The sequence below is a fragment of the Chiloscyllium punctatum genome, chromosome 21 (assembly GCF_047496795.1).
Source record: "Chiloscyllium punctatum isolate Juve2018m chromosome 21, sChiPun1.3, whole genome shotgun sequence".
In the NCBI taxonomy this organism is placed as follows: domain Eukaryota; kingdom Metazoa; phylum Chordata; class Chondrichthyes; order Orectolobiformes; family Hemiscylliidae; genus Chiloscyllium; species Chiloscyllium punctatum.
The window spans coordinates 73389804-73414183 of NC_092759.1; positions in this window are offsets into that span (position 1 = coordinate 73389804).

The following is a 24380-nucleotide window of genomic DNA, read 5'->3' on the forward strand; positions in this document are numbered from 1 at the left end:
CCAAGAGGTGGAGGGGGTGAGTTAATTTCATTAACTCATGGGCGGCACGGTAGCACAGTGGTTAGCACAGCTGCCTCACAGCGCCAGAGACCCGAGTTCAATTCCCACCTCAGGTGACTGACTGTGTGGAGTTTGCACATTGTCTGCGAGGGTTTCCTCCCACATCACAAAGATGTGCTGTTCAGGTAAATTGGCCCTGCTAAATTGCCCATAGCGTTAGGTAAGGGGTAAATGTAGGGGTATGGGTGGGTTGCACTTCGGCCGGGCGGTGTGGGCTTGTTGAGCCGAAGGACCTGTTTTCACACTGTAAGTAATCTAATCTAACTCTTAAACTCCTTCTCTGGGAGGACCAGACATGTCACCGCTGGCGATGGAGATCCTGGATTGAGATACCAGCGACACTAAAGGAACACCGAGATATTTGCAACTCAGAAAGGTGATTTGATTGCAGGGGGGCTTGTCTTGGTCGTTTTCGGGGCTTGTCTTGGTCGTTTTCCCTTGTATGTGCTGCCATCGTCCTTCTAATTAAAATGCAACAATGACTGGACTGATTCAGGCAGGATCCGAGTGGATGTTCTGTGTCTGACGAGGAACGTGTTTTCATTCAGATGAAATGAGATAAGTCTTCGTTTCATGATTGAGACTTGCATCCTTGTCTGAGTGGTGCATACTCGAACGCTTTCGGAGGAACCCCTAGTGACGCTGACAATAGCCCTTGCGACCTGACTTGTACACACTCTCGTTCCTGTTCTTTGCATCATGGCCACCATTGGCAGCACCATATCTCTCGGCGCGTTTCCAAACAGTGCGCCTTAGGTTTCAAAGTGAGGAAATCAAGCTGTGATAATCTGATGTTATTTAGCAAATGCACTGCAGGAAGGTACAAATCAAGCTGATGCAAACAGCGGCTCGTTTTGAGGCGCTTGTCTGCAGTGAAGGGATGGCGCAAATAAAAGTTTTCGCTCATCTCGTCTAATTGTACATTCCCAGCTAGAAATGACCGGAGGTCTATCGCTGAGTTTGTGCAGAGTCTAGCTTGGAAGACACCATGATATATTTTCATTGGAGTGGGTCATGACATAGCGTTGTGACTGTGTATAAAATGATGGAAACTTCCAGCAGAGAAAGGGGCGACCCTGAAGCAGAGAGCTGAGGAAAGGGAATTCATGGAATGCTTACAGGATGGCTTTTTGGAACAGCTTGTCATGGAGTCCACAAGGGAGCAGGCTATTCTGGACCTAGTGCTATGTAATGAACCAGACTTTGTAAAAGATCTTAAAGGAAGGGAACAATTAGGAAACAGCGATCATAATGTGGTAGAGTTCAGTCTGCAGTTTGAAAGAGAGAAGGCAAAATCGGATCTAATGTTGTTACAGTTAAATAAAGGTAATTATGAGAGCATGAGAGAGGAACTGTCCAAAATAGACTGGAAACAGTTCCTAGCAGGGAAGACAGTAGAGCAAAAATGGCAGGAATTTGCGGGTAAATTGAGGACACTGTACAGAGGTTCATCCCCAAGAAGAGAAAAATGATCCAGGGAGCGATTAGACAGCCACATGGCCGACAAAGGAAGTCAGGAAATCTATCAAAAAAAAGAGAGATCCCATAAAGTGGTCAAGAGCACTGGGAAATCAGAAGATTGGGAAGGCTACAAAAAAAAGAGTGGATAACAAAGAGAGAAATAAGGAAGGAGAGGATCAAATATGAAGGTAGGCTAGCCAGTAATATTTGAAATGATAGTAAAAGTTTCTTTCAATACATAAGAAACCAACGACAGGCAAAAGTAGACATTGGGCCACTTCAAACTGATGCTGGAGGTGTCGTGATGGGAGCTAAGGAAAGAGCAGGAGAACTTAAAAATTACTTTGCATCAGTCTTCACAGTTGAAGACATGAGTAATATCCCAACAATTAAAGGGAGTCAGGGGGCTGAGTTGATTATTATTGACATTACACAAGAGAAAGTGCTAGAAAAGCTAAAAGGTCTTAAAATTGATAAACCTGCTGGCCCCGATGTGCTACATCCTTGAGTTCTGAGGGAGGAGGCTGAGGAAATAGTGGAGGCGTTGATTGAGATCTTTCAAAAGTTCCTGGAGTAGGGGAAAATCCCGGATGATTGGAAGATTGCTGTAGTAACCCCCTTGCTCAAGAAAGGTTCAAGACAAAAGATGGAAAATTATTCGCCAATTAGCCTAACCTCGGTTGTTGGTACAATTCTGGCATCCATCATTAAGGATGAATTTATATATTCTTGGAAGAGCAGAGTCGGATTAGAATAAGTCAACATGGATTTAGTAAGGAGAAGTCGTGCCTGACAAATCTGTTGGAGTTCTTTGAAGAGGTGACAAGTAGGTTAGACCGTAGAAACCCAGTGGATGTGGTCGACGTAGACTTCCAAAAGGTCTTTGATAAGGTGCCACACGGGAGGCTGCTGAGCAAGGTGAGGGCCCATGGTGTTCGAGGTGAGCTACTGGCTTGGATTGAGGGTTGTCTGACAGAAGGCAGAGAGTTGGGATAAAAGGTTCTTTTTCGGATTGGCAGTCGGTAACAAGTGGTGTAGGGGCTGCAGCTGTTCACATTAGATATTAATGATCTGGATGAAGGGACTGGGGGCATTCTAGATAGGTTTGCTGATGAGACAAAGTTAGGTGGACAGGCAGGTAGTACCTAGGAAGTGGGGAGGTTGCAGAAGTATCTAGACAGTTTGGAAGAGTGGTCCAGGAAATGGCTTTTGGAATTCAATGCAAGCAAATGCGATGTCTTACACTTTGGAAGAAAGAATACAAGAATGGATTAAATTCTAAACGGTGAGAAAATTCGTAAAGCCAAAGTACAGAGGGATCTGGGAGTGCTAGTTGAGGATTCTCTAAAGGTAAAAATGCAGGTTGAGTCCGTGATTAAGAAAGCGAACGTGCAATGTTGTCAATTATATCAAGAGGGTTGGAATATAAAAGCACCGTTGTGCTACTGAGACTTTATAAAGCTCTGGTTAGGCCCCATTTGGAGTACTGTGTCCAATTTTGGTCCCCACACTTCAGGAAGGACATACTGGCACTGGACCGTGTTCAGCGGAGATTCACACGGATGATCCCTTGAATGGTAGGTCTAACATATGAGGAACGGCTGAGGATCCTGGGATTGTATTCATTGGAGTTTAGAAGATTAAATGGAGATCTGATAGAAACTTACATGATAATACATGGCTTGGAGACGGTGGACGCTAGGAAATTGTTTCCGTTAGGTGAGGAGACTAAGACCCGTGGACACTGCCTTAGAATTAAAGGGGATAAATTCAGAACAGAAATGCGGAGACATTCCTCCAGCCAGAGAATGTTCGGCCTGTGGAATTCATTGCCACAGAGTGCAGTGGATGCTTGGATGCTAAATGTCTACAAGGCAGTAATGTTTAAAATCTTGATGTCACAAGGAATTAAGAGCGATGGGGAGAATGCAGGTAAGTGGAGTTGAAATGCCAATCAGCCATGATTGAATGGCGGAGTGGACTCGATGGGCCGAATGGCCTTACTTGCTTTCCTATGTTTAATGGTCTCATGGGCCTAAATGTGTCTCCTTTGCCAGTGAAGGGCACTACTTCACAAAGTGGAAGGTTCGAAGTGAAGCAGTGACGTTGATTATCTTCGCTGCTTGTTCACCTTTTTAATTTTGATTCCGTGAATGTCCATTGCATTACATATTGACAAGCTGCCAAGGAAGAGCATGTCACTTTGCCAGTGGCGTAATTAAAAACGCATCTGACTTCGGATCAGAAGATTGTTGGCTGGAATCCTGCCTGGGTTGAGAGTAACGTCTGGTTTTAAATGTGGTCCATGTTGACGCTCCCCTGTGAGGTGCTGTAGGAATGAGTCCTTAGCGTTTTCGAACTTAAAACTTGCATTTTTCTATTGTCCATTTTAAATTCCTGCCCCACACAACGGAGACCTCTCACCCTCGGGGTAACTGCCTGTGTGTCTCCCACTGTGCGCGAAAATGAGGATTAGTTTCCTAAAGGGATTGCATTACGTTGTGACAATGTCAAACTTTGAACATGGAACATAGAACATTACAGCGCAGTACAGGCCATTCGGCCATTGATTTTGCTACGACATCTCATACTAATCTGAAGCCCATCGAACCTACTATTCCATGCTTGTCCAATGACGACTTAAATGTACTTAAAGTTGGTGAGTAGACTGCCGTTGCAGGCAAAGCATTCCATACCCTTACTACTGTCTGAGTAAGGAAAAAACGTCTGACATCTGTCCTCTCTCTATCACCCCTCAAGTTAAAGACATGCTCCCTCCTGCTCACCCCCACCATACTTGGAAAAAGGCTCTCCATGTCGAAACCTCTGATTACCTTACATGTCTGTATTAAGTCACATCTCAACTTTCTTCTCTCTCTCGAAAACCGCCTCAAGTCCCTCAGCCTTTCCTCATAAGACCTTCCCCCCATACCAGGCAACATTCTAATAAATCTCCTCTGCACCCTTTCCAAAGCTTCTGCATTCTTCTTATATTACAGTGACCACAACTGTACACAATACTCCAACTGAGACCACACCAGTCTTTTGTACAGCTGTAGCATAACCTCATGGTTCTGGAACACTATCCCTCTGTTAACAAAAGCTAAAACACTGTATGCATTATGAATAACTCTATCAACGTTGGTAACAACTTTCAAGGGTCTGTGTACCTGGATACCGAGATCGCTCTGCTCATCGACACTACCAAGAATCTGACCATTAGCCCAGTACTCTGTATTCCAGTTACTCTGACGAAAGTGAATCACCTCATACTTGTCTGCATTCAACTCCATTTTCCATTTCTCAGCCCAGCTCTGCACCTTATCTGTGTCTTTCTGTAACCTACAACATCCTTCGTCACGATCCATAACACCACCGGCCTTAGTGACGTCTGCAAATTTACTAACCCACCCTTCTACGCCCTCATCCAGGTCGTTTATAAAAATGACGAACAGCAGTGGCCCCAACACCGACCCTTGAGGTACACGACTGGTAACTGGACTCCAGGATGAACATTTTCCATCAACCACCACACTTTGTCTTCTTTCAGCAAGCCAATTACTGATCCAAACTGCTGTATCTCCCACAATCCAATTATTCCGCGTTTTGTACAATAGCCCACTGTGGGGAACCTTTTCGAACGACATGCTTAAATCCATAAACACCATATCAGCCGATTTAGCCTCATCTACCTGTTTGATCACCTTCTTAAAGAAATCAATCAAGTTTGTGCAGCACGACCTACCCTTCACAAAACCGTACTGACTATCCCTAAACAAATTGTTCTTTTCCTAGATGATTATAAATCCTATCTCTTATAAACTTTTCCAACAGTTTACCAACAACTGAAGTAAGGCTCACTGGTATATTATTACCAGGATTGTCTCTACTCCCCTTCTTGAACTGGGGAACCACATCTGTTATCCTTCAGTCTTCTGGCACCATTACTGTCAACAATGACGATTTAAAGATCAATGCCAAAGGCTCGGCAATCTCCTCCCTGGCTTCCCAGAGGATCCTTGGATAAATCCCATTCGGCCCAGGGGACTTACCTATTTTAACATTTCTAATATCTCTTCCTTCTGAACCTCAATCCCACCGAGTCTGGTAGCCTGTATCTCAGTATTCTCCTCGACAAAATTGTCGTTTTCTAAAGTGAAATCTGTTGAAAAATAATCATTGAGTTCTTCCCCTATCTCCTCTAACTCCACACACAACTTCCCATTACTATTCTTGATTGGACCTAGTCTTACTCTCGTCATTCTTTTCCTCCTTAAATACTGTGAAAGCATCAGAACACACAAGACTTTGGGCCAAAGTTGGAAACTGGGACGAGAATAGATGGCTCTCTGAGAGTTATTGGAGCACATGGAGCGGGTAGAGTTCTGATTCGACTCGAAAAATGTATAACTAATCTGGCTGTGTAGAACTTAAATATTAACTCTGCTTCTCTCCATAGATGTTGCCAGGCTTGCTGAGTTTCTCTACCAATTTTCGTTTTTGGCGCAGATTTCCTGCAACTGCAGCTGTTTGTTTTATCTTAATCTTAATAATATTTCGGACAAAACCAATGACACGCCAGCATCGCAAAATCGGTCCGAATTAATCGTGCGCCGAAATATTTGCAGAACAAAACAACTACTCCATGACTGGGAACAGGATCCGGGCCCCAGTGGTGAGTGTGTCGCATCCTAACAAGTAAATAACAAGACAAGGCGATAGATCCTGTCGTATCTGGGTTTTTAGTTTCTGAACATTTCCGTTGCAGATTATATTCAATTTGTCTACGAAGATTTTCAGAGGGGACAAAGGCCATTCTGCACATTGTGCACTGTGGCTCATCAGAGAGCCATCTATTGTAGTCCCAGTTTCCAGCTTTGGCCCAATGTCCTGCGTGTTCTGATGTTATCAGGGCAAATGTCAATGAGGTTATCCTGTGTTCGTAAATCACATTACAATGGGACAGAAGATTGATAGTGTCACAACGTATTGCAACCCCTTCGATGAATTCATCCTCATTTTTCCGACAGAGGGAACACACAGGCAGATACCCGAGACTAACAGAGGTGTACGTTGTGGTGAGCTGGAATTTAAAGTGGCGAATGAAACAAACGCAAGTTTTAAGTTCAAAATCTCAAAGAAGTTATCCAGACAACACCTCACAGGGGAGCGTCAACATGGACCATAGATAAAGATGGGCATTGTTCTCGAGCCTGATAGGACTTGAACCGATAATTTTCTGATGCGAGGTCAGAGCCGTTATTCTGTATGCCGCTGGCTCAGATGTCAGGTGCTCGCTTGGCAACTTGTCAATATATAATGTAATGGACTTTTACGGAAAACGAATTAAGAAGGTGAACAAGCAGCGAAGATAATCACCGTCTCTGCTTCACTTCGAAGCTTCCACTTTGTGAAGCAGTGCCTTTCCATGGCAAAGGAGACACATCTGACCACAGCTGCCTGTTTCAGGGTCACCTCCTTCTCTGCTGGAAGTTGCCATCGTTTTATTCACAGTCACGACGCGATTTCATGATCCACTCCAGTGAAAAGGTGTCATGGTGTCTTCCAAGCAAGACCCTGCACAAACTCAGCGAGAGACCTCTGATCATGTCGAGCCTAGGATGTATAATCAGACGAGATGAGCGATACTTGGATATTTCGAGAGAGAAATATTGCTGCCAAAGGTGTTTATGGTATGAAGAACAGGAAAGACAGTGAGTACAAGTCAGCTCGCAAGCGCTATTATCAGCATCAGTGGCGGTCCCTGCGAAGTACTCCGAGTTTGAATGCGCCAGACACGGATGCAATTCGCAGTCAGGAAATGAAGACATTTCATATCATCCGAATGGAAACACGTTATTGGTTAGATACAGAACACAAACACGGATCCTGCCTAAATCAGTCCAGTGATTGTTGTATTCTATTTATAAGGACAGAGGCAGCAAACACACGGGAAAACTGCCAAGGCAAGTCCCCCTCCAAAAACTCACCTTACGGATTTGCAAATATCTCAGTGTTCCTTCAGTGTCGCTGGTTCCCAATTAAGGAACTCCATTTCTGGCGGTTTCATGTCTGTACCTTCATGCTTAGGATTTGAAGAGTGAAGAAGAGTAACTCATCCCCACCATCTCTGGTTTTCAGTTGGCATGCCCTTCTTTCTGTGTGTGTATATGCACTACTTAAACAGAGGTGGTTCAAGAAGGTAGCTCCCTGTCACCTTCCCCGGAGCTACTGGTGATGAAAAAAATAATCTCTGTCCTTGCCTGTGCCATCCAAAATCATGGATAGCTTTGTCCTGTTAAAGATGTATTATGTTTTCACAGTTAGGTCTAATGTCTCAGTAAAGCAAGATCTTGCTCTTTGACTGTCACCGCGGAGAAATCAAAACGTTACAATTAGATTCCGATTCCGATTTCTTTCAATCATAGTGACTTTCTGAAGACTGATCATGTGATTTCGAAGTCTCTGATTTCAACATTTTCTCTGCCCAACCTCACGTCCCATTGGCACAAGGCTACACCACTCCGCAATCCTGTTTCATTCTCCAGCTCCCTCACCGTGGAAAGTGGAAAATGTTCCTTATCCTTTCAGGCATCGGGGCTGACAATATCCAGCAACTTATAGATGCCCATGAGCCTCTGGAATCTGCCGCCCCACCCATTTCCTGTAACTCCATCTGCTCTATCAACCACACATCCTGTCGGGTATTCACCATCCCTCGTAACCTTCCACTTTTTGTTATTGAATGTTACCTGTTCAGGAAAATCGGGATTTGGTTTCCAGAGAATATTAAGAAACGATTTGTTGTGCGCTCTTCTACTACTTGATTCTTGTTCAGGTTGTACATTCACTCTGTATTTCTGTATCTCCCTTTTGTGCAGACAACATGATTTTCTTCCCTCGTGCGGTGTCTCAACATTTTTGAAACTATTTTGTACAGTATCGATAACAGTGGGCCTTTCTTCTAATCATTTACTTTCAATTCAAGGTAGACACGAGAATATCATTTGATCTCCAGCGGATTGATCATAATGTAGAAATGAATTGAATTTTTATCCTTATCACACTTGCTCTTTCAAACGAACAGTAAATGAACCCGTGTCCAACCTGAGCATGAACAAACAAATCATCATTTACTATTGCAGGGAATGTTACGAAAAACAAACTATCCCAGTATCACATAAACTACAATTGTTGCAGTACAGGGTGCCAAACCCGAGCCCATCCGAAATTATTTACAAGTTTTATGAATATAGCATGTATGGAGGCAGAGTGTAAAAGGTGAATTCAGCTCTTTGTTGAAAATGATATTTGTAGCTCCCTCACAAAAGATACAAATTGCATCACTGAAAATTCACTGAATTAAGAACTGCAAGAGAGTGAAATTTCTAATTGTCCTTCCGTGAATAACATCTTGAGAACAGGAAATAAATCATGGTTTGCTTGTGATATTCATAAATTGAGAATGTGAAAAATGTAGAGCAGTGGAATGATTGATGAAGTTGTGGATGACACATAGATAGCTTGGTAGTTCACAGACGGGAGGAAAGTGTTCGGTTACAGGACGATATAAACACATTATTCAGATAGCCAGATCAATGACCAATGAAATTTATCACTGATTAATATACGTGATATACGTGAGAAGTAACAAGACAAGAAAGTACTCAAACTATGAAGACGTGTTAAATTTGCTTGTTTTTCTTTGCAAAAGGGATGGTTGAGGAGGTGTACAAGATCGAAAGGTGCAGGGACAAGATGAACGAACAGCCGTTGTTTCCCTGCGTCGAATTGGTTAGGAACACTGGAACATAGTAGTAAAATGAAAGCCAAGCGTTTGAGAGGATTTGTGCAATCTGTTTCGAGTTGAGAAGATGGTCTGTCTCTGGAATGCTCTTTGTCGGTGGTGATCGAGGCAGGTAACCACACAAACTTTGAAAAATAATTTGGATATGCACTTGTAGGTGCAGACTCAATAGGCCTCCTTTTTATTGTATGATTCTATGTGATGGCAGCCATAAGCATTCTTAAACATTCTGAACAAATAACCAATTGATTTTCTGGTTTGGTCCTTTGCCATACTCAGTAAGTGGCTATAGTACAAACTAGCATCCTTTCATGGAGCATCAGCACCTACACAATCTAGGGCAGTCCAGCTATCTCTGGGAACATAAAGGATATTTCCCTTCCTCATTGCAACTGTTGCCCAGTATCAGCACAAAAATTCCTGATGTTTGCCATCATTATGTTAATTACATCAATGATATAGAGACAGTTTATACAACATTATAATAATTTTTCAGCTGTAAGTTTTTTTTTCATCTGAAGCATAATAAATTCTGTCCCAGTTATTCGCTTTGACAAACGGCAAGTTTTCCCGGCTGTTTTCATCACAGCATTCACCAGCCAAATCCCACCACAACCTCCAACGCCCAATGATTTTTCTACCTGTTTCCTTGATGTATTTCCATGTTTCTGTGAATTGAAAGTGTGATTACAAATACAATATGTGTAGTTGAGACAGGTCACATGGAGAGGGGAGGAAAACATCAGTGTTCCAGTTGAACTAGAACCCAATCTTCAGCACGATTTCATAATCCTCAGGTACTGCAGCAGCCCGTGTCAATTTTCCACAGTACGTGGACACCCTTTAGGTTAAGCTAATGAGCGGCAAACAGCAATAACTCTTTACTTTGACCAGGTAGTAAATTTCTTAAACAGAAGAGAATCCAAACGCTTTCTCTTGCTGCCAATAGTACAATCAATATCCAAACACAAATATCCTGTGAGTAACTATTGCTCAGAAATTTAACTGGATCAGCCATTTTAAAACAGCATTTCAGATGCTGACAATTCTGTGGTAAGTCACTCACCTCCTAAGACTTCACAAATTCCATCCATTATCAATATTGCGCAACGCAGGGAGTGTAAAGGAAGACCCTCTGGTACCTTGGTGGTGCCACAACGATACTCGAAGAGAAATCAGACTGTTTATTTAACTCTCCATCGGTCACCAGTCATATTGACTCACTGCAACACCGACACACAAATGCATTGTGGGACACTGTTCCAACAGCACTGTAGATTTTCAACACCAACTGGACTTGAACTTCTCAAGGGCAATTAATGCTGGTATCGCTCTGTTAAAACCACACATTAATTAAACAGAAAACCGAATTTTCTAGTAATTATTGAACAATGCAGGTATTTAGATTAATCTTATGAACTTGTCACTGTCTCTGAAGTTGTGGGATGTATTTGCAGAAACCATTTCATTCATAAATTAAAAGACAAACTGACAACCACGCTCACAGTTACTTCAAGATAATACAGCATTTGAGAAGCAGCTGATTAACCACATGAAATCCCAGGGCAGCGTAGTCTCCAGATCTCGAGGTAAATGGCATTCATATAGTTTTTTGGTTTTGGGCTGGGATATTTTCGTTGGGCTGAGGGGCAGGATTGCACGCTGAATGCCTGCACGACCTTAATGTTTTGAAAATAGAATATGTAGTCTCAATATTTCCATCATTGTGAGCATCTCATGTTGGGGAGTACAATCCTTAAGGTCAGACAGCATCCTGACTTGAAGTTATATTATTGTCCCTTCATTGTCACTTGCTCAAACTCCTGTACTGCTCTTTGAAACGTATCTATTAGTCTCTCTGCGACACGATGATGACTGGCGTTCACCACCATATTTTGAATGGAAATTAGACATCATTTCTAACAGTGTTGCCAACGTAATTTACCTTACGATAACAAATGAAAGGTATCTGCACTATAAAAGACATCTGTTCCACCCAGTCTCATTACAAAAGCAGTTTGAATGAGACTTCCACTTTGTCCTAAGTGTCTGATCTTACTGTACCATCATGAAACATTCACGAGTGTTTTCCCAGTGCTGTTCAAACATCACATTTGGAAGTTGTGCTCATGATTCTGAAAGATAGAGCCTTTGTAGACATGAGAATGCTTTCATCATTTGTCAGTATCTAAAGACAATAGAAGCGTAGAAATTAAGATCAGGAGTAATAGAATCGATAATCTAAACCAACTCCGCCATGCGATAAGACAATGAATGATGTGATTCTGGCCTCCTGCATACATTCCTCCTACGCCTTATCACGTTAATACATCAATTGTGGACAATAAACTGTCTGGCTCTGCCTTTGCGGCAGCACAGTGTCTCAGTGGTGAGCACAGCTGCCTCAGAGCAGCAGGATCCCAGGTGCGATATCAGCCTCGGGTGACAGTCTGTGTTGAGTTTGCACATTCTCCCCTTCTCTGTGTGGGTTTCCTCCAGGTGGTCCGGCTTCCTCCCACAGTACAAAGATGTGCAAGTCAGGTGAATTTGCCATGCTAAATTCCACATAATGTTATTTATAGCAGTCAGAGGGAAATGTGCCTGGGTGGGTTGCACTTCGGAGGGTCAGTGTTGAGTTGCTGGGCCGAAGTGACAATTTTCCACACTGTAGGGAATCTAATTTTAGGAACATTCACTGTCTTAACTTGCATCGATATCTGGGAAGACAGTTCCACAAAGGAATTACATTTTGCGAGTTTTATAACAATCTCCATCTTATAACTGCGATATTCTCCAGTTTTGCAGTCCATCCACTTCTGGAAATCCCTCGCACAAATTGAAATATTCTTTCAGCAAACAACTTGAAAAGACACCTCAGTATATTGTTGGTCGAAACAGGATCACGCTCCATTTGCAAAATCTCCAGTCGATCCAAGCACACGCTGTACAAGATTTTTACCTAAGAAATCACGCTCATCAGAGGAATCAGATGAGTGAATCTTCTCTGGACTGATTTCATGTCATTCAGCCGACAGTTCTCTCAATGTGGTCTCAACATGATCGTTGCAAGAAACAAATGTGCAATTACTTAACAGGCAACATGTTGCAAAAATCAGTGGAACAGACAAGGCACTGGAAGAAATGAAGCAGCGAGATATTGTAGGGTTCAATCACAAGATACAAAACAGGGGAGGACATTCGTTTAACAGTAACAAAAATCAAAAGCCCTGTAGAATCTGCAATGTCCGCCTTCCTAACCTCTGTGGATTCGTGCCAGAATAGGGAGGGCTGTCCTGCAGACTGTTCAAGCGACAATGTGATACAACGGAACTGCATGGTGTCAGATCAAACACTGACATGGAAACCTCCTACTGACTCCCCTACCTCAGCCTCACGGTGTCAGATCAAACATTCACATGGGAAACTCCTGCTGCTTTCCATTCCTTAGCTGATGGATCAAAGTTCCTCCGCATTGTCCAACACTTGGAAGAAATACTGAGTGTTTGGCAAAGCCACAGAATGCATATTGGTTGGGACATTTCAAAACCACCAATAAGAGGGAGCCGGCGGCAGCATTACAGATCCTGATGGTAGGGTGCGAAAGGACAGATCTGCAAGACTTGGTCTGCACTGGGTGGTGAGGGAACGAGCCAGAGGGAGAAATTTACTTGACCCCATCAACACCAATCAACCAGCTGCAGCCACATTGATCCATGACCACATTGGTTTTGAAATGTGTCTGTGTGTGTGTGTGTGTGAGTGAGAGAGAGAGAGAGAGAGAGAGAGAGAGAGAGAGAAAGAGAGACTATCACCGTGCTAAACGTGACAGATTTCGAATACATTTCGTAACTGAGCGCCCTGGGGTGGGTGGGGTAGCTTTTGCAATTACCAACATCAGAAGTATTGTACTCCAGCAGAATTTTTACTGTCACTGCCTCGCATATGCACCACTTTACACTGACCACCAACGCAGTGGATCAACCCTTTTTCAATGAAGAACACAGGAGACCCTGGCAAGAGAAGTACCAGTTACACCTGAAGATGAGGTGATGTTACTAAACTGGATCACTTTCTCACCAAACAGAGTAAGCTGCAAGTGATCACTGGAATCCTATCATATGCAGTCTGAGAGAGTGGTGGTGGAAAATCAATCAACTCACTGGAGGTGGAGGATCAACAAGTTACATCTTCGTGAATGATGGAAATGCCCACCACTGCAAAAGAAAAGATAAGGCTGACACATTCACAGCACAGTTCAGACAAATGTGTCATTATGATGATTGATTTTATTCTCCAGATGGCAGTCTTCAGCTAATGCGACTGATTTTTAGGATATCTGCAAGCAGCAGGGGTGCTTCGCTAATGTAAAGGCTCTGGACCCTCAAAACATTCCATTCAAACTGTCGTGCTGGGTTACAACACTGGTATCTACCTGACTGTGTGGAAAAAATATATGGCGTGTCCAGAGAGACAAAATGTCAGACAATAAATGACGGTCCCATTAATCTGATTCCTACCAATAATCAAGTGCTGAAAAAGATGTCAAATGCAGTGGTATCAAGTAGCGAATCCTCAGCCCCCACCTGCTCACTGAAGCTCAGTTTGGTCACTGACCTCACTGAAGCCCTGTTTTAGTTCGAGAGGTGAAGCGAGAATGACTGCCCTTCATGTTATCACATCTTCATTGATCAAGTGTGGCAGCAATGATTAACAGCAAAACTGGAGCAAATGGGAATGATGAAATCCTCTGCATTGGTTGAAGATTTACTTGGCACTAAAGAAGATGGTTGGAGTCGGTGAGTGCAGCCAGCTCAGCTCCAAGAGAGTTCTGCAGTAGTTCCCCAGGGGACGTGTTCTGGGTAAGCCTGTAGATCAGAAAAAGAAAGGTTACGCACCATTCGTCTACCGCATGATAGGGTTGTTCACGAGTTATACAGCGACAACTAGTGGTATTTTAACTGGACAGTCATCATGCCTGAAGTAGGACAGTCTTTACAGTCATCTCAGTCAGTGCAGGAATTGAACCCACACTATTGACATTAATCTGCATAACAAACTAACCGTTCAAAATGATTTAGCTAAACAATTCCTCACTCAGCTCCTTAGGATAGAGAGTTTAATATTAATCTGTTCAGATATGTTTTGACACATCTCTGCAGCAGGAGGAACTTGAAGCAAGCTTCCTAGCTTAGAGGGAGGGACACGATAAGTGAGTTATGAGTGTTTTCTCTCCGAGACCCATCAATTCTTAGCTGCTTCATAAATGTCCATCCCTCCACTGTAAATTCACAACTGGGGTTGTTTGTCAATGCGTGGATAACATTCAACACCATTCGTGATTAATCAGATAGTGAAACAATCCTTTTTCAAACGGAGCAAGTATTATCAAATATGCAGGCGTGTGCTTAAAAGTGAGAAGTAACATGTGCATTACGCACATGCCAGGAAACGGTCACCTCTAACAATACAGAATTGAAGCGTATCCATTAATATTCAACTCTATCACTATCATTGAACCGTCAACGACTAATATCCCGTGCATTACCGTTAACCAGAACTGGACAGACCATATAAATGCGTTCACCATTCCTGTGAAGGGCTAACGCGAAAACATTGACTCTTCAAAGCTTCGGATGCTACCTGACCAGCTGTGCTTTTCCACTGCCACATATGTGATCCCATATAATTTAATTGGCTACATGAATACGTCATGGGCTCGGAATGCTGCAGAAATAACTCTCTTTATGATTTCTGAAAGCATGTCAACTTCGAATGCGTTTGCGATGAAACACGTCCCAATTTGCCTGGCTGAGTGCAGGTTCTCATCTCATCCACTGACACTCAATTCCAGCAATGCCCGCTGTATACACGGTGCTCCGCAGAAATTTACCGAGTGTCCTGATAAAGTATCTCTGAAACAACGACCATCAAGAAGGACAAGGGCAGCAAATAAACGTTCACTTTCCATTCCAAGCCCTCGCTCTCCTAACTTGGATATATATTTCTGTTCCTTCAAAGTTGAGGAGAAATTGAGGAGTGCAGATGCTGGAGATCAGAGTCGTAGGTGTGGTGCTGGAAAATCACAGCAGAACTCTGCACCATCAAAAGAGTAGGAGAATCGAAGTTTAGGGCACATTCACTTCGACAGTGTCACTGTTTCAAGTTCCCTCCCAAATGGCATTGTTAGTCAATCGACAGCATCTGTGCTGCAGTGGTTCAGTGTGACAGCTCGCCTCGACCTTCTCAAGGACAACACGGGTTGGGCAATAAATACTGGCCCAAACACATTTCATGAATGACTTTGAATGAAAAATATTGTCCAAGCATGCCCAATGCTGGACATTGGGTTTTGTTTCTTGAGAGCGAGAGCTCGTTGGTCCAGTCAGTACCTTGCTTGTTGTGAAGTTCTGAAGGGATAGGTTGCTTGAAGCAAGTTGCCAGTCTTTCAGAAGTGTGACCGACACACCGATCATCATACAGGCACTGAAAGTCACATACCACATTATTGATGTGTGAGATGATCAGAAGCAATTGAAAATGTACTCACACGTGATTGTAGAATGTTTAGTCACACAGTCATATTGTTGCCGTTAAAATGACTGTGTGTGAAATTTAGCACACATTGTTGATACAAGAGAAAATAATTGTACATTTTCAATGTCTTTGCACTTCATAATGATTTGCTTTTGGGAATGGTAACAATACATGTCACTTCAATGCTCCTTACTGTGATTTGCGCACTTTTTTCGTCATAACATTGTCATAAAATTGAACCGAATAAATGGGTGGCTTTTGTGCTTATTGGAGAATTAAAATGTGGATATTATCGAAGCCAGTTGGATATTCAGTAAAGAGACTATGCTATTAATGGTTAGGACAATGCTGAAAATATTTACGCAAAATTTCCAGCTCAAGTTGCATACATTGACATTGGGCTGGGTTGATGCTGGCCATCAACGTAGCTGCTCAATTTTGTTTGGCGACTGACGTTGTGGAGCTGACACACACTGCATGCGATTTATGAGGAATTCATGTGTTTCAGGAGTCCATCAACTTTATAACATCTTCATTCATGGTTGGGTCCAATGTGCATAATTAGAGTTTCGGACGCACATGAGAGGAGAAAAAAACTTGCAAAACATGCTTGTGGTCAGTTTCGGACCAGCGCCAAACCTGGTGCTAATTCATTGGCCACGCATTTTCCTGCTATTTAGCGATGTCTGTCACTGTTCTGATGTGAGAGATTGTGTGAATAAATGTTCAGCTCCTGTTTGGAAACTCTCTGGACACATTGTGTTGTTGGCGAGTGTTTCCGAGATTGGCATGAGGCCCCCTAGAACTGTGTCTGAATTCAAATGTTTTCCGTGCTATTTTCAACTTCATTGCTGACTGCAAGATGTTGTGTTTACTGATTTGAACATGAATTAGCTGTTTACATCAGTCACTAAATTGTGTAATGGATAAGTGTACACTGTTGCAAGTTAATTATTGTTCACTTCAATTAATTTCAACTGGAAAACAATGACATTTCGTTTATTTTAAAACTATTATAGAAATAAAGTGATATTCATTACTCTTTGTACAAAACATAAAATTGTCCTGCCGTTTATTTCCCAAAACCAAATAAGGTAACAATCAGGCATTGTCTGCAAAGCAGGAATCTGCGAACAGGACTGTGTTTAGGGTAGCATCGCCAACCTCTCTGCTCGGTTCTGGTCCACTGACAGCATACACCCAGGCAGAGCAGGGATACTCCTTGGTTTGTAGTAATATCGTGTTCAGTATTGATGCTGGATTCCGTGGCTGCGAGTCAGCTCTGCAGTAGGTTATGAGGGAATCAATAAAGGGGATACATATAATTGATCTCATCACCACCAATCCGCCTGCTGTTGAAACACCTCTCCATTTAATATATATTAAGAGCAGCCGCTGCACAGTTCTTGTGGGAGGTGGGGGCATTGTCACATTTGTAGACCCTTCCACAATATTACATAGCAAACTGTGCTGAATGGGACAGACTTTAAACAGATTGAAGCACTGTCGTCGAGAAGTCCATGAGGTGCAGTCGGTCAGCGGCGGCAGCAGAATCGTCCACTGTTCAACTCAAACAGTCTGCATCTTCACGGTCCTACATACCTCACAATCTACAATAACGATCAAACAAGGGATACACCCTGAGTCAAGCGATATAAGGGGACCACCTGGGGAAACTCTCAGCTGCAAAACACGCTGATTTGCATGCTAAATAGCATAAACAGCAAGTGATCGACAGAGCTCAGTGATCCCACAATCAATGGTCCAGATCGATCTCTGTGGTCCTGACACAAGGAGACATAATAGAGTGAACAGTGAAAGAGACCATTGGAGGAGGAGGCTGATCTCCAACAATGAAATCTCCAGTTATTGAGGAGCGTCCCACATGAAGGAATAAGAAAGTTGATGCATTTGTAACAATCTTTAGCCAGAAGAGCTGAGTCGAGAATCTATTTTCCTATCCTTTAACGGACCCCCACATCTCAGAGCCCAATCTTCAAACAGTTCTATTCACTTCATACGGTATCAAGAAATGGCTGGAGACACTGGAAACTGTGATTCAACCCCACAGATTTTCACATCTTTAGCCAAGCTGTTCCATTCCAGCAAGAATACTGACATCCACCAACAATATGATAAATTGTCCGAGTGTGTTCTGTGAACAAAACGCAGGGCAGCTTGCAGTGCAGCCAGTAACTGACCCTTCGATGCGCTTCTAATTAAATGTGTAGTTAAGTGTCAGCAAAGTGTGATCAACCAGCAATACCCTGCTCAGTGATGTTCACTTTGGGTCCCGTGAGGGTCACTCAGCTCCTCATCCCTTTGCAAGCTTACTTCAGAGATTGGAATTCCAAAGGGACAGTGAGTGTTTTACTCGAAGCATTAAGGGACCATTCAACAGTGTGTGACAAAAGGAATACAAGTAAACGTATAGTAAACAGGAATCTGGTGCAGATTATGTCCTGGCTGGAATTTCCAACATCAAGATAATGCTTATTGTCTGTGTCAATACGTCGAACTCTGGAACAGCTCTGCCACCATTCCTCAGGAAATGCAGTGCCCGATGCTCAACCATTTCCAACTACTGCAATGACGCTCTTTCCATCATAAGTTCAGACGAGAGAATATTATCTGAATATACCTGTCCTGAACCAGGCAATGTTCAAATGCAACAATATCTTGAAAACATCCATGTATTGTCCAATAAATGGCAAATAACAATCACTCCACACAGATATAAGTCAATAATTCAATAAAGAATCAAAACAACTTTTTTAAAAATTGCAATAGCACTACTACAGTGAGTCCCCAACTGGGTGTTTCTTAGTATCCTGGATGCTATCATTGTTCAGAAATTGCCCTGGACTAGTCAATTAAACAACTTTATCTTCAAGAGCAGGTCAGCAGCTGAAAATTATGTGGTGAGAAATTCACATGCTAACTCCCCAATGCTTTAATGGATTACATCCCATGAATATCCTAGACAAACGAGCCCATTTAATTGCTGTAACTTCCACCACCATCCATCCCCTCCACCACTGATGCTTAGTATTAGCAATGTGTACTATCTATAAGATTCGCTGCACCAAGGCTTATTCGACAGCACCTTCTAATCTCCCTGTCAACGAGACGAACAAAATGCAGCAGGTACTTTGGTAAACCAGCTATCTGCAGGTTCAGTCCTTCACACAGTCAGATGTAATAAACATTACGGTTGATTTTATTGTACACAACCCCTCAGATCACAAACTCAGTCCAAATGCAGCAAGACTTGCACAACAGCCAGGTTTGGGCTGACAAGTGACAAGAAGCATTCGTGCCACACAAATGTTAGACAATGAACATCATAAACTATCTCAGTATTGCTAGTTAACATTTATAGAGAGTATACGTCCTGGATCCATTGATACTAACATGCGCAGGTTAAGCAAGACCATATAGCTTCTTTCGTAAGAACATCAGATCAGAATCTCGCAATCTTGCAGATGATAACTTTTCTCCTGTCTTGCCAAGGCCTGTCAATTATCTCCGAGGTTCAAGTTATGAATATGATGGAATAACCGACACTTGCTTCAATGAGTCAAGCTCCAAAAATACTCAGACAGTCTGACACGATTACAAACTAAGCTGTCCACTTGAATAGATTGCATCCACAATCTCTCCCCCGCCTCCCACCACCACCGACATTCAGCAGCAAGAGTGAGTACCATGGCACTAATTACACAGCATCATGGCATGCATTACCATTGCGGAGTGGAAGTTACAGAGCAGTTTTTAGGGAATCGTAATAATCATAATTCATTTGATTGAAGGACAAGTAATTATAGGACAAAGCTCGATTAAGATCTGGAGTCTTAGTATGAACAAATCAAACTTTATTAAGCTGAGATCAGATTTCTTTCAAGTGAATAGGAAAAAAGTAACAAGAAGAAAAAGCAGAATCAGAGTTGGAGCAGGTATTCCGAGGGACGGTTGAAGTTGTTCAGAAAATATTTTCTCGCAATGTAAATAGGGTCAGGCTGCAACGCCCAGAGCTCCCTGGATATCTTTAACACAACAGGGGAGGTTACATCAGACAGTGGGAAATCAATACTACAGAAAACAGGATTGTGAAATTTTCTAAGACTTAAATTCAAAAATAAATTAGAAACCAAACAATGTGTGTGCATTTGTGCTGGCAAGAAATATAAAGTGATCTTTAACAAATTTATCTTCAACACAGAGAACTAAATAAGTAAGGGACATTTGAAAAGCAAAGAATGGCATCCACATGTCGATGTAAACGTTTTATATATGAACTTGTATTTCACTTCAAGCTTAAAGGGACCCCTCCAAATTATGTTATAATGATCAATCTGTGTGGATTTGTATGAGTAGCCGGAGAAGACCCTTCTTCATGTTACTGAATTTAAGAATATCATATCTGGTCATCTCGTGTGGTAAGATGGAAAGCTTTCGAAACCTCTGATGATTAGACAAATTGTGAGCTTTTTCAAAAAGTGAAAAGGATGTACATCGAAGAGGTTGGAAACGGAAGAGAGTTTAAGGCATTGGAAAAACACTGAAAACTGGAAAAACATAAACAAGGCGGTAGGAGGGCGAAAGGTCAACATGATGTAGCGTTGGCAAACACGATGAAGGAAAATCCCAAACAGTTTCTCAGGGTTAAAAGGTAGCCAGGGAAAGAGTATGTCCACTCAATGCCATAGGGGGGAGTTAGTGCCTGGAGCTTATCTCCAGTATCTGCAATCCTCCTGGTCTCCGAAATACATGAGAAAGCAGAAAATGTAATTGGATAGAATTTTAACATGTGCCAGTGCAGGCTTGGTGGATCGAAGGGCCTTCTTTAAGACACATTTACAGAAAGATAGTGGCCAATTACTGACTGAATATATATGGATTATCAACAGCCAAATTAATGTAAATCTTCCTCATCAATGTGCAGCTGTGTGTCCTCCATTCCATTTTGGGGAAACTCAACAGGGAGAATTTAGCATGAAAGTCAGAGCTGCTAACTCGTAACTCCATCTCACTCCTCATTCCTGCGAACTTCTCTCTTGGACACCAATGTCTCGGAGAACGCTGCACAGACAGAAGCTGCGTTTACTCTGCACCCACCAATTATGGCAGATCTCACACGTTAGACTATCTATGTTATCACAGCACATCGGACACCCATTTCCATGACGCTTCTGTACTTCAATGAGGAAGCTCAGCAAACACTAACACCTCCCATTTCAATGCTGCTGCAAGGACACTAGGCTCATGGACACAAAAACAGCTCATGGACATCAGCTATGGGTTGCTCACTCTGTTTATACACACGCACTTTGAGCTGACTTGAATTCACACAGATATATATCTTTACCAAAACCTGCCTTGAGCAATGTTTACCCTGAGCCTGACCAAACAGGCTCACACGACTGTTATGTCGTGAGCACCGACGGTGGCACAGTGGTTAGCACTGCTGCCTCACAGCGCCAGAGACCCGGGTTCAATTCTCGCCTCAGGCGACTGCCTGTGTGGAGTTTGCACGTTCTCCCCGTGTCTGCGTGGGTTTCCTCCGGGTGCTCCGGTTTCCTCCCACAGTCCAAAGATGTGATGGTCAGGTGGATTGGCTATGCTAAATTGCCCGTAGTGTGAGGTAAGGGGTAGATGTAGGGTTATGGGTGGGTTGCGCTTCGGCGGCTTGGTGTGGACTTGTTGGGCCGAAGGGCCTGTTTCCACTCTGTAAGTAATCTACAATCTACAAAACCAGGAATTTTAATATCATTCCCCACTGTCAGTCAAGCTATCCAGCACACTGAGTCAAGGTGAGTCTCAGATTCAACCAACAACTAACAACTACGACAGTCTGACTGAGTTGCAGAACACGGTCAGTCAGACTCTCGTAGTTGTTAGGGACAGAATCCTTCCACTGTTCGGAGTGAGAAGCTGAATGTTTGGGAGACCCTTATCTTTCTTGGCTGTTTCTGCCCGATTGTGGAATGGTTCTTCCTGAAATAAATAAATTACCAAGAATTATTATTGGAAATTGAAGTGGTTGGGGCATGTGTTAGTACTGGTACAGCTGAGTGAAATGTGGCCGAGATTCCCGCAGTTAGTTAGGAGGCAGCACAGACAACAGGGGGAGTAGGGAAAGTGACAGAGGAAAAGTTAGAGAGAGAAGGTGTTACATTCAGTGACAGCGAGAGAATAAGAGCCTTGGAGGGAGGTGGGTGCACTAACAGAGATAAGGTGACTATATGTTCACAAAGTGCAGGTGGTGGCACTTGCCTGGTGGAGCAGAGAAGGACAATGACGTCCTTCCTACATTGTTGGAAATTCACCTAGAAAGCTGACACCTCAGTGACCCAGGGATCAACCTCAGACCAAGCTGACAGATCCCCGTGTAATTCTGTCCATTGTCAATTCTGGAGGACAATAATATGTCTCTCCTGCACCATGCCGTCCAACATGCAGCCACATCTCCAGAATGACAGCTACATCTGATCTGGTTCATTATATTTAAAGCTACCATTTCCTTTGCCTTATTGAAAGGTGAGGAATACGTTCAGGATTGCAGCAAGTGCAAAACACCAGTATGGGTATGAGGTCCACAGGAGGTTACAGAGATAGGAAGTCCTGTGAAGGCTTGGGAATATTTCACGGATATGGAGGGTTCTGGCGGATGAAGGAGATTACAAAAACAATGACAGTTTTATGTTTGGTTGAAGTGAAAATAGAGCTGGACCAACAAGATCAATTTTATTTCTACAAGAGCCTTGTTGAGAGAAAGTCTCCGCAAAATCAGATGAAAATGTTACGTTGCCAGTTTATCTCATGATCTGGCTTTCTCTGTCTGCACCAGAAATAAATGTTTTGTCCACTGCGCCTAAAAATTGCAGTCTCTGCAACATCCTTCATGTTCTATTACCGTTCCCTCCACTGTAAAAATACAAGGTTCTACCAACATTCCTGCTTCTGTATCTTTCTCCATGCCCTGTGAAGCTCACTGCTTCAAAAGCCTCTTCCACCTTTTGTGCAATGCCACAGACATACGGCGGACTGCGTTTTTGGAAGCGGTTAGATGTTAGTGAGAGACCTTTTGGGTGGGGGCGGGAAGATCGACAGTTTCAGGAAAAAAGATCTAAAGCTTGTGTTGGTCCTGCAGGAGATTTAAGAGAAAGTTCTACTGAAAAGGATGTGACTTTGTTTGGAAAAAGGTAGAGGTTTCTGCAGTAATTGGAACGAGGGGGTCAGTCAGCCTAACCTCATTACTACTTGTTCCCTAACTGGGATTTTAACCTGATCCAATCAGGGAATCCGAACTGGCAAAAATAAGGAGGGACGACAACGGCTTTGTTCACGGTAGGAGCCGGCTCTGAGCGATCGTGTGCTAAGTGTCATGCAGAGATAGTGAGCTGGGGAGGGGCAGAAAGTGGTTTCAGAATTGGGCGTGCTGCAGGGAATGGAGGATATTACACAGGTTGTTTAGGCATTGGAGTAGGTTACGCCACAGGGAAATTTGTTCAGACGTAAACAAAAAGAGATGGGCAGAGTTGTAGATGCTGGAGAAAGTTGCAGATATAATGAACACTGCAGTGACTGGAGAGATTTTTACAGATATTGTGATCTGTCGGGGCAGGAGGAAGGTCGTTATTGACTGTTGTATGGACTGGAATAGATAACAAAGATTAGGTTTCTATATGTCGGATTAGTTACAGAGGAGGGGAGAGTTGTAAAGAATGGAGAAGTATGTTATAGAAAGGGAGGATTATGGGGGTTGGAGAAGATTCCATGGAAGAAAACTTTATAATGACAAGTATGAGTTACAGTTGGGCCGCACTGGCTGATGGATTTTGCACACATCAGAGTATATCTAACAGGATCGTCTAGGTTACAAAGACGAGATTTTTTTGGAGTTGGAGAGCTCTCACAACGTTATATCAAACCACACAGAAGTCCGATGGCACAGAAGGATGTCATGTGTCCTATCATCTTTACACGAGCTTTTCAACAGCACGTATTACTGAGTAAGGATCTCCTGCTTCCCCCATTCCCTTACTCATTACGTTTAGTCACAATAATTTTACAATCACCTCTTGAATGTTTCCACTGAACATACATTAACAATAGATCCAAATGTATCCTAATTAACTGCAGAGAACATTTTTCTAGGTAAAGATCCTCTTACTTCTTGAACAAGCTTTACGTCTTCTGATAACACTCTCACTGTGAGGTGCCAGCAGACGATTCGGGGACACCTTCAAGTTGACTCCCAAATTTCCATTAATTCCCCTGCTCTACTATCTCTCCTCCGAACGTTCACCGTTCGATTTGTTTACTAATGCAATTCTCTGTCTGATATCGATTCTATTGGCGATCTTTTTCATCCAGAGAACTTAGAGTTTTTTTTTCCTGCCTTTCCTATTTAAGGGACTATTTCCCTACTGAATGCAAACTTTTTCGTCTTTTAAAGGAGCCCATTGTTGTTCTTTATTTCTATTTTTCTGACCAACATGGTGTTCCCATCAAA